Source organism: Mobula birostris, chromosome 20 (assembly GCF_030028105.1).
Source record: "Mobula birostris isolate sMobBir1 chromosome 20, sMobBir1.hap1, whole genome shotgun sequence".
Lineage (NCBI taxonomy): Eukaryota > Metazoa > Chordata > Chondrichthyes > Myliobatiformes > Myliobatidae > Mobula > Mobula birostris.
This window is the reverse complement of record NC_092389.1, coordinates 12,841,255-12,852,527: the sequence shown is the minus strand read 5'-3', so window position 1 is coordinate 12,852,527 and position 11,273 is coordinate 12,841,255. Positions and strand designations below refer to the sequence as shown.

Below are 11,273 nucleotides of genomic sequence, written 5' to 3'. Positions count from 1 at the left end.
TGCCAGAGGCAAAAAACAAAGGGCTGGAGTAACTCAATGGGTCAGGCAGTATCTGTGGGGACAAAGGAATAGACAATATTTTGTGTTGAGATCCTGCATCAAGATTGAGTTAGAAATTCACAGTCAGAAAAAAAGGAACTATTTTAAAATACTGCAAATCCAAGCCTTTCTTTCTCAGGTTATTTAAAAGCATTTATATTGAAATCTCTGTTAAAAGACACTTTCCCCCCTATCCATTGTGGAATGTGAGTGCCAGCAACATGTTAAACGTTTACTGCCTATCACTAAATCATCTAAACTTAGCAGCCTGCCAAGCCATCGCGGAGAGCAGTTTGACCAAGTTGTGGAGACACAAAGAATTTCAGACCAAGAGAGAGTAACAGGTTTTCTTTCTTAAAGAATTATCAGTCAGTCTGATGTGTTTTTATTATGTTGCCATTACCAGGACTACTCTCTTAATTCTAGACTATATTTAATTAACTAGTTAGTATATGACCTTGCTGTCATGCCAGGATTTGAGCTCATTGCTCTGGAAAGTCCATGTTCAAATCTCTTCCTTCAGTTAGTCCTGACGAAGAGTCTCGGCCTGAAACATTGACTGTACCTCTTCCTAGAGATGCTGCCTGGCCTGCTGCGTTCACCAGCAACTTTGATGTGCGTCCTGAGACTTAACCTATTTCCTCTCCTAAGACTCTGATCTCACCTCCATGACTAACCAGCTAAGTATTATTCAAGTATTGGTCTAGGCAGTTTAGTTTAATCTTTTACTTGTCCACTTTCTTTTCTCTAAACGATGAGCTCTGATGCAGGGTCTTGACAGAAAATATCCACAATCCTTTTTCCGCAAATGCTGACTAACCCACAGAGTTCTTCCAGTAATTCTTGTTTCTGCTCCATATTCCAGCATCTGTAGTCTCTTGCATCAAATTCATTTTAAAACAATAAATCTAGTTTTAGAATCTCCCACAGGGGAAAACATCCCCTCCACATCCAATGTCAAGACCCCTCAAGATTTTAAAAGCTTCAGTTGTTTCCCTTTATTTTTCTAAACTGAAGCAAATACAATCCCATTCTGTCCAACCTTTCCACATAAGGCAACCACAGGTTCCAGTTGTCAGTCCAGTAAATCTTCTCTGAACTGTTTCCAATGTATTTTCATCCTTCCTTAAATAAGGAGATCAGTGCTGTATATTACCTCAGAGGTAATCTCATCAGTGCTCCACATAAATTAAACATAACCTCCCTATTTTTCTGTTCAGTTTCCCCTTGCATTAACAGATAAAATTATGTTAATTTTCCTAATTACTTGCAATACCTGGATACTGCATATTGCAAATTATTCACAGCAGTATCTAAATCCTTCTACACCTCACAGCTTTGCAGTTTCTAACCATTTAGATAATACGCCTCATGTTATTTTTTCTGCTAACATTTTCACACACCATTACCACCAGTCTTGCATCATACTTTGTTGTTCAAACTGGCTCACATTTAGACTATCTCTATTGTGTTGCAATGTCTTCTTCGAACTTCCTTTCCTATCTACCTTTGTGTCAGCAATAAATTTACCAACCATACATTGGGTGGTTTCATCTGTATAAGTAGCTAATATACATTAATAAAAGTTGAAGTCCTACTACTATGGCAAGGCACTCGCTACAAGAAGTAAACAGTTATGGCTACTCTGTTTTCTGTTTACCAGCCAATTTTCTATTCACAACAATTACTTCCAACACCATAAGCTTTTTATTTTCTGCAATAACCCTTGACACAGCATCTCTTTGATAATAGTTTCTAACAGTCCCATTGCGATACATGTTAAGCTAACTGACACGTCTTGGGTTTCTCCCTTATTTTTTTCAATAAAAAAAATTACATTTGCAACTTTCCAATCCACTGAAACCTTCCCCAAACTCAGGTTCCTTTGAAGAATTAAAATTACCAGTAATGCAATAATTATCTCACCGTCCAAAACTTTTAAGCATTGAGGTTGAAGTCCATCAGGACCTGTGGACTGGTTAGCCCAGTTTATTCAATGCTGCTGTCCTGGTGAATATAAATTTTCTGAGTTCCTTCCTCCCTTCCAAATGCTGATTGATGACAATTTCTAGGATGCCACTCATACCCTCTACACAGTATGTTTTACTGAGTGTATAATACAATTTGGTGCAAAGTGTTATGTTTTGTAACTCCAAAACATTAAACTAATTGAAAGCAAAAACATGTTGTGGGGAGTAACGTCCTGATTAAGGTGTCGGCCCAAAACGTTGACTGTACTCTTCTCCATAGATGCTGCTTGACCGGCTGAATTCCTCCAGCATTTTGTGTGTGGTGTCTGGATTTCCAGCATCTGCAGATTCTCTCTTGTTTGTCCTTTCTTAAGTCGACTTTAATTGACTCTATTACAGGAAATGTGACATGCAAATTGTGGATGGATCTTCGATCAAGTTATAGTTGTTTCAACCAGTCATGTCCACATAATGCTGGTCCTATTTTTATCATATACAATCTCAATGTGGTTTATTGGTTGTTTCACAGTTACAAATGTTATTCCTACAGGAATTACCTTTTCTCCAGTTAGTTCTTACTTAGTTGATTATCTACAGACTTTAGTTCAGTATCTTTGAAATGCCATTCAAACTCACTTTCTGGAATGACTGAAATAGCTGAACCAGTGTCCAATTCCATTTTAATTAATTTGGCATTCACTTCTGGTGTAAGCCATATAGCTTGTCTCATGTTAGTTTTCACAGTTGTAAATCTCAAGGCTACTCAGTCCTGTGTCACTGTCATCATTACTGGATTTTTCATCAACAGTTTGCAGATTCATGGTCTTTTTGAAACTGCAACTCGACTTTTTATCTTTTTTTTCACTTTCCTGTGCAGTTCATTTATTTTTTCTACCCAACATGCTCTTTGCAAATGTTCTACTTTGTTGCATTTCCTGCAAATGTCACCTTTAAATCTGCATTGTATGTGAGCTGCTGCCACAATGGTAACACAATTTGTTCGGCCAGGCAGATTTCTGTTTAGATGTTGCAGTTTTGTTCACGCTCACTTTCATTCCTGATTGCAATTCAATTGTGTCTCTGTCTGCTATTTCCATTGATACAGCAATTTCAACTGCTTTTTTAAATGTGAGTTGCGCTTTGGTGTGCAGCCATTTTTGAATGCTTTATTGTAAGATTCCACAAACTCAACAATCTCTCAGTGTCTCATTGCCCATCATTGAACTGACAATGCTCAGACAATCTCTTCAATTTAGCTACAAACACTGAAATGGACTCCCCTTCCTTTTGATTCACTTATGAAACCTAAAGTATTACACAATCAACAATAGTTTCAGTTCTAAGTGTTCCTGCATTACTTTCACAATAGCAGCAAAACTCATTTTGGCTGGTTTGGTTAGAGAAGCTAAACTTCTAAGGAAACTGTAAGCCTTTAACTCCAATGCACTCAGGAAAATTGGTACTTGTTTCTCATTTGCTATTCCATTTGCTTTAAAATACTGCTCAATCCATTCAGTATACAAAATCCAGTTAACTCCTGTACACTCGAATGTGTCAATCTTTCCAATGTAGCCAGCCATTTCTGCTCTTTTAAAAAAAAATTATTATCACACAGTATTTTATGAACCCATGAATTTGTCCATTTTCTGTCTTTTTTTAAAAACACAAGTGCCTCTGTCCTTTCCAAAGAAGCACATCCAGCACTGTTTTGTTACTCAACAGTTTCTCACTGTGCCTTTTAAAAATTCAAATGTCTTGCTGCATTTCAAGAGATAGGTAGACATCTTGATTGACCTTAAACTGCTTCAGGGCCACTGTTACATATGTTTTGTAACTCCAAAACATTAAACATTGAAAGCAAAAACACTGAGCCAGGAATAACATATCTTAGTTTTGTTTTTACTTTAAGTGAGGTGCGTACATATCACGAGCTAGCATCATGACATATGCAATTCACGTACTTTTACATATAACCTGTAATGAATATTTAAACAACAAAGAATGCTTATTTGAACAATATATTTACAATATTACTCAAATATTATTGATATATTAAATACACAACACAAAGTTTTTGTTTGAAGTAGCCTTATGCAAAACAAATCCTAGCTAAAGATTACTATTTTGGAGGTTTAGCATTACCTAACTTTAGATTTTATTATTGGGCAATTAATATTCGACATATGAAATTTTGGTTACTTGACCAGGATATACTATCCATTCCTAAATGGGTAGCATTGGAACTACAATCTGTTCAGGGTTATACACTTGGCTCTATTTTAGGTTCCTCTCTTCCTTTTGATTTGAAACGCCTTAAACAGGTATCTAACCCGATAGTTAAATATACCTCACGTATTTGGTTTCAATTCAGAAAATTTTTTGATCTTAACCAATTTGGGCTAGCGATTCCTATTTTAGGTAACATATTTTTTCCTCCCTCTTTTACGGATCGTGCTTTTCAAATTTGGAAGACTAAGGGTATTTCACAGTTTTTGGATTTATTTTTAGATGGTTCCCTTATGTCTTTTGAACAATTATCTAATAAATATAATTTATCAAGAATACAATTTTTTAGATATCTACAAGTTAGAAATTTCCTAAGTACTATACTTTCTTCCTTTCCAATGCTTCCTCCTACATACACTTTAGATACTATAATTAACCTTAATCCATGTCAGAAAGGTGCATCGGCTATGATTTATAATATTATTATGAAACTTAGGAAAGCTCCATTTGATAAGATTAGGGTAGATTGGGAACAGGAATTGGGGTCTATCATTTCTGTGGATGACTGGGGGCAGATTTTACAATTAGTCAATACTTCCTCTAGCTGTGCTAAACATTCCCTAATTCAATTTAAAGTTGTTCATAGAGCACATATGTCCAAAGATAAATTAGCTCGCTTTTATTCTCATATTAATCCTTTTTGTGATAGATGTTCAGGGCAGATAACCTCTTTAACTCATATGTTTTGGTCTTGTCCTACTCTGGAAACTTTTTGGAGAGACATTTTTAATATTATCTCTAAGGTATTGAATATAGATATCTCTCCTCACCCTATTACTGCTATCTTTGGACTACCTAAAATTTCCAGTAATCTTTCTCCTTCAGCCCGTAGAATGATTGCATTTCTTACTTTAATGGCGAAAAGATGTATCTTACAACATTGGAAAGAGCCTAATGCTCCAACTACCCTTTTTTTGGTTTTCTCAGACTATATTATGCTTGAATTTGGAGAAAATTAGAAGCAATCTTTATGATTCCTCATTTAAATTTGAACAGACCTGGAGATCTTTTATTCAATATTTTCATTTAATGTAATATATACCCTTCTTGTTTTTTTTTACTGTTTTTAATGGAGGTCGGGATTGAGGACGTGATTTTAAGTTTTTTAACTCTGTTTGGTTTCAAGTTAGCCCATTGCTTTGCTTTGCTTTTAGTTAGTTGTACGGTGGTTTTTTTTGGGGTTTTTTTTTTCCTTTTCTCTATTGATATATATATAAAAATTAGTATACTATTATGTTACCTTGGTACGTTATGTTTAAATTACATTGTTTGTATCATTTTTTTGTATTAATATCTCCTGTAATTTTATTATATTCTAACAGTGTATTAGTGCCTATATGGCTTACCTTTTTGTATACTTATTCAATAAAAAGATTTAAAAAGAAAGAAAGAAAGAAGATTACTATTTTAAAATACTGTACTTTTAAACCTTCGAAATTTCTAAAACTAAATAAAACATAACATTGAAATCTTTCTCAAAATACACTCTTCTTAATAATTCATTATGTGTTAAACATTTATTGCCTATAGTTAAATGATTTAAACTGAACAGCCTACAGAAAGCAGTTTGACCACATTGTGAAGACACAGAAAAGTCAGACCAGGAGAGAATGGCAGGTTTTCTTTCTTAAAGGACATCAATGAAACTGATGGATTTTACGGTATAACCATTACCAAAACTAGTTTTGTAATTTTGTATTATGCACAGTATAACTAATATCATACTCTCTCATTTTCATGCCAGGATCTGAGTTTATCTCTCTGGATCACTAATCCCGTAATTTAACCCACCTCCACTCCTGAGATTCTGGTCAAACTCAATTAGTACTTACTTAATTATTATTCAAACATTGGTCTAGATAGGGTACGACATCAAGAAAAACAAAAATGTCAAAGACCCCTACTGGTACAATGCCTTTGATGAATGATGCAGTGACAATCAGAACCATAATTTTCATGACCAACTGTTTGTTCCAACGCAAGCAAATGGTTGTCGATGTCCTGCACTCCGTCTAACCTACAGTCCCCAAAACGGAAATCAGGGAACAGTTGGCAAAAATCTACAAAACAATGTCGGACACTGTGTTAGTTTCTGGGATCAAGATGCAGTTCGTTGGTGGAAAAACAATGGGATTTGATATGGTCTACAATTCCTTGGATTACGCCAAGAAGAATGAACAAGAGCATAGGCTAGAACAGCATGGTCTATTGGAGAGGAAAAAAGTTTCTAGGAAACCACAAATGGAACAAAAGAACAAAGAAAGCTTGTGGTACAGCTAAAGCTAATGCTGGTGCTGGCAGGAAGGAATGTGGCAACACGCATGAAGTTGGCCACCTGTTTTCTGATATCTGTCCTTGTGCTCAAATAAATGCTATAAAAATTGGAAAAAAAATTAACACCCAGCTGCCTTCTTCCCAGTTCCTTCAGTTACACCCATTCCCATATTCCTCGATTCCTGTCCTCACAATCACAACTACTCTCCTATCCCTCAACTTGCCTCATCCTTCTTCCATGTTCCACAATGCCACCCATTCACCCATAACCCACACTACTTACCAACTTCTCACAGTGTCCTGAAAACCTAGTCACACCGCATAGCCAGAGTTACAACTGAAGGGTGTTGAACCTCATTCACAACTCGAAAGTTAAAACATGAACTGCTTTATCTTCTCCACAGATGCTATCTGACCTATTTTCTATCAATCTATTTTTATTTCAGGCTTCCAGCATTTGCAATATTTTGCCTTTGCTCTCAGTATCTTTCTGAAAAATACGGGATAAAATGTGCAATGCATTTTACCTCCTAATTCTTGTTATGCAAATGCTAACATCAATGTAATTTGCAGACTACAGTTATGAGCTGGACAGTGCATCGTTTCTCGTGCAAAGCAGAGATGAAAGACATTATTTCCTGTTTGTTCGAATAGAAATCTTATATGCAAACACTCTTTTTTAAACTACAGCTCCTCCTTCTCAGTTCCAGGCTTTTTTCTTCCCATTCCCCACCATTTCTAGATACAGACAACCCCTGTTTATCATTAGATTTTTAAAAAATCTATTCATATGTTTGACAAACTCTTTTTCCAGTCTTGTATATAAATGCTTGATCGTATACATGGTAAGATTCTGCAGGCTACCTAACATGGTGCAGGTCTTTGGGGTTAGGAATGCCTTGCTTCACCTCCATTTCTCTTAGCTCTGAGGTGGCTGGAATATCATAGAAAATAGAACAGTGCAGGAACAGGCTCTTTGGCCCACAACGTCTGTGCCAAGTGTGATGTAAAATTAAACTAATCCCTTATGCCTGCACATGCTCCATATCCCTTCACCTTCTGCATATTCACGTACCTGTTTCAGTGAATCTTGAATGCAACTATTGTACCTGCTTCCACCACCATCCCCAGAAGCTTGTTCCAGGCACCCAACACGCTCTGTGTAAAAAAAAACTTGCTCCTCACATCCCCCTTAAACCTGCCCCCTTTCACCTCTAGCATTGGATATTTCTAGCCTGGGATCAAGCTTCTGACTATCTACCCTATCTATACCTCCCATATTGGCTCAGTGATGAGACCCCCCCCAGTATTCCACCAGTTTCAATGTTATCCTTGATCAAAGGTGCAACTTCTTCATCTCCAATTACCTCTCCTTTGTCACATCTGAAACATCAAAATCCTGAATGATGAGCTGCCAATCCTGTCCCTTGCAAAACCATGTCATACTTTCATGCACTGATCAGGGATCTGTCTTACTTCTAACGCCCCTGCATTGAGGTAAGCACATCAGACGGGAAAGCAGACGCTCCAAAAATGGCAATTTTGCTAAAGCCTGCCTTCCTTTTATTTACTCCTAACACATTCTGACCTGCAAACAAACTTTTAAACTGTTCTGGCTCATCTCTATGCTAGTAAGGCTGCTGGGACTTGTACGGGATCTGCAGACTCTGCCATGGGGTAAGAGGACTTCGATGGCATGAATGAGTTGGTTGTTTGGGAGTTCCCAATTTCACATGACCATCACAAGCTCCACTGAAGAGGCCAAGGGTTGATCAGTGCATTCCCAAATCTCCTTCTCCATTCTGAGTTGTCATGAGTGATCTCAATCAGAGAGGATGAGACATCTTTTCAAGAGAGATTTGAGAATATTCTTGAAGTGTTTTTGATATGCTCCTAGGCTCTTACATTTACAGAGCCTGTAGTGTCTATTTCATGGTTCTGATGTAGGGATTCAGATTACATAGCCTGCTCAATGAGATGGGCTGAATGTAATTAGAGCCTTGATGTTGGTCAGATCAAAGTGTTAGTTACTCATTAGTTTACTCATCTTTCCAAGTAATTGCAGTGTTTTATGGAGACTGTATTGGAAGTACATTTCCAGTGCTTTTGAGTTGCCCTGCTCTAGATAGTTCATATTCCTCTAGAGATTGGGATTACTGCTGATCAATAGAGCTCAAACATCTCCTCAGGTGGCAAAGACTGCTCTAGTACATTGGAGATGGAGTGGATTTTACCATTGATGTCTGTCATGTCTTTGTGAATCCTGACCTTTGGGAGCAGCTGTTGGGGTGGGGTAGGGTGGGCAATGTGGTGCTGTTGGAGCATGTTACATAGAAAACCTACAGCACAATACAGGCCCTTCGGCCCACAAAGTTGTGCCGAACATGTCCCTACCTTAGAAATTACTAGGCTTACCTATAGCCCTCTATTTTTCTAAGCTCCATGTATCTATCCAAAAGTCTCTTAAAAGACCCTATTGTATCCGCCTCCACCACCATCGCCGGCAGCCCATTCCACGTACTCACCATCGTCTGAGTAAAAAACTTACCCCTGACACCTCCTCTGTACCTACTCCCCAGCATCTTAAACCTGTGTCCTCTTGTGGCAACCATTTCAGCCCTGGGAAAAAGCCTCTGACTATCCACACGATCAATGCCTCTCATCATCTTATACACTTCTGCTATACTTCCACTTTGACGATGCTAATTGCAGGTTTATTCGCTTGTACTCCTCAGTGTATAGATCCACAGTGAATTGATCTTAGAGACTCAACAAACGTTGACATAGTATCTATGTCTGGACATATTGAAAGTGTCATGTTCTATGTTGAGTTTTCATAATTTAAGGATGCATTTCAAACTGATAACAAAACTCAATCTTTCTCACAGTTCTCTTGGGTATTTTGCATTGAGATCAAGTGATTTACATAAACTTTTCTGAATATTAATGTTCTATATACTTCACACTCTCTCCACTATCCTATTTTTGCATCTCCATTCTCATGGTCTCAGCACATAAATGTTACCATGAAATCTGAATTTCTTTTATCTCCAGTACACACGTTAATGTTTGCATTTTTTCCATTTGCTTTTCTACCAGGTTTGATTGAACATGCATGTGTCTGGAGCCTTTTGTTATTAGCATTTTGGCAAATATGGACCCTCTCCTGTACCATGGTGTTGAACTGTAGCTGGGAATATATCTGCAATTTTCATGTGAGTAGTTGATGTAGTATCCATGATTTGCTTCTCAGAATCAGAATTAATATCTCTGGCATATGTCATGAAATATATTGTTTTGCGGCAGCAGTACAGTGCACTACATAATAAAAATTATTTTACAATAATATATATTAAATTAAATAAGTAGTGCAAAAAGAGCAAAAAAAAAAGGAAAAGAGAATAGTGAGGTAGTGTATATGGGTTCATTGTCCATTCAGAAATCTGATGGCAGTGGGGAAGAAGCTGTTCCGAAAATGTTGAGTGTGTATCTTCAGGGTCCTGTACCTCAACTTTGATGGTAGCAATGAGAAGAGGGCAGGTTCTGGGTGATGGGGGTCCTTAATGACGGATGCCACCTTTTTGAAGCATCGCCTTATGAAGATGTCCTCGATGCTGAGGAGGCTAGTGCCCATGATGGAACTAGCTGAGTTTGCAACTTCCTGCAGCTTTTTCTGATCCTGTGCAATGACATTCATCACCCCCCACCCTGACCCCTTACCAGATGGTGATGGTGATGGTGATGAGCATACGATGGAATGCTCTCTATGGTACATCTGTAGAAATTGGTGACACTTTCGTGATATACCAAGTCTCCTCAAACTCTTGATGAAATACGGTCACTCTCGTGCCTTCTTTCCAATTGCATCACTATGTTGGTACAGGACAGATATTTAGAGATGTTGACACCCTGGAACTTGAAACTGCTCACCCTTTCCACTGCTGATCCCTTGATGAGGACTGGGGTGTTTCCTCGAATTCCCCTTCCTGAAGTCCATAATCAATTCCTTAGTCTTACTGATGTTGAGGGCAAAGTTGTTGTAACGACACAACTCAACTAGTTGATCACCTTTTAACGTAAAATTTTACCTCACCTCAATGCTGCTTCCTCTTCCTTTTTTTAATTTAAAGTCTGGTTATTTGAATCTCTGGCATTCAGCTTGGATGAAGGAGCTGATCTCATCAAAGTTGTACTCCTGTCCCCAAGTACTGATGCCAGTGTAGCACTGATCAATGTTCCTTCCTTCTTCACCACTTAGACTTATGCATTTAATTATCTGTTCTGATCAGGTTATAACAATTTGCTTGAGGTTCCAAAAAGGATTCAGAGATATTTACCCTTGAGGTAGTGAATCCTATTCGGGTCCATATCCTTATATCCCAAAGTTGCCATGCAAGTTGATCGGGTGATTAAGGCGGCATATGGTGTGTTGGCTTTCATGCGTCAGGGGATTGAGTTTGAGCAGTGATGTAATGTTGCAGCTCTACGAAAATCTGGTTAGAACACACTTGAAATATTATGTTCACTTCTGGTCGCCTAATTAAGGAAGGATATGGAAGTTTTACAGAGGGTACTGAGCTTTACCAGGATGCTGCCTGAATTGGAGACCACGTCTCAGGAGGATACTCTTTGGAGAAAAAGAGGATGAGAGGTAACTTGATCGAGGTGTACAATATGACAAGGCATAGGTCCAGTGGACAGCCA

At 37.9% G+C, this 11,273-nt stretch overlaps 1 pseudogene; it reads left to right on the top strand.

Moving 5' to 3' along the window:
- The first annotated feature begins 6,215 nt into the window (after positions 1 to 6,215).
- Positions 6,216 to 6,873, top strand: LOC140185514 (small ribosomal subunit protein eS24 pseudogene; annotated as a pseudogene).
- Positions 6,874 to 11,273: the final 4,400 nt, after the last annotated feature.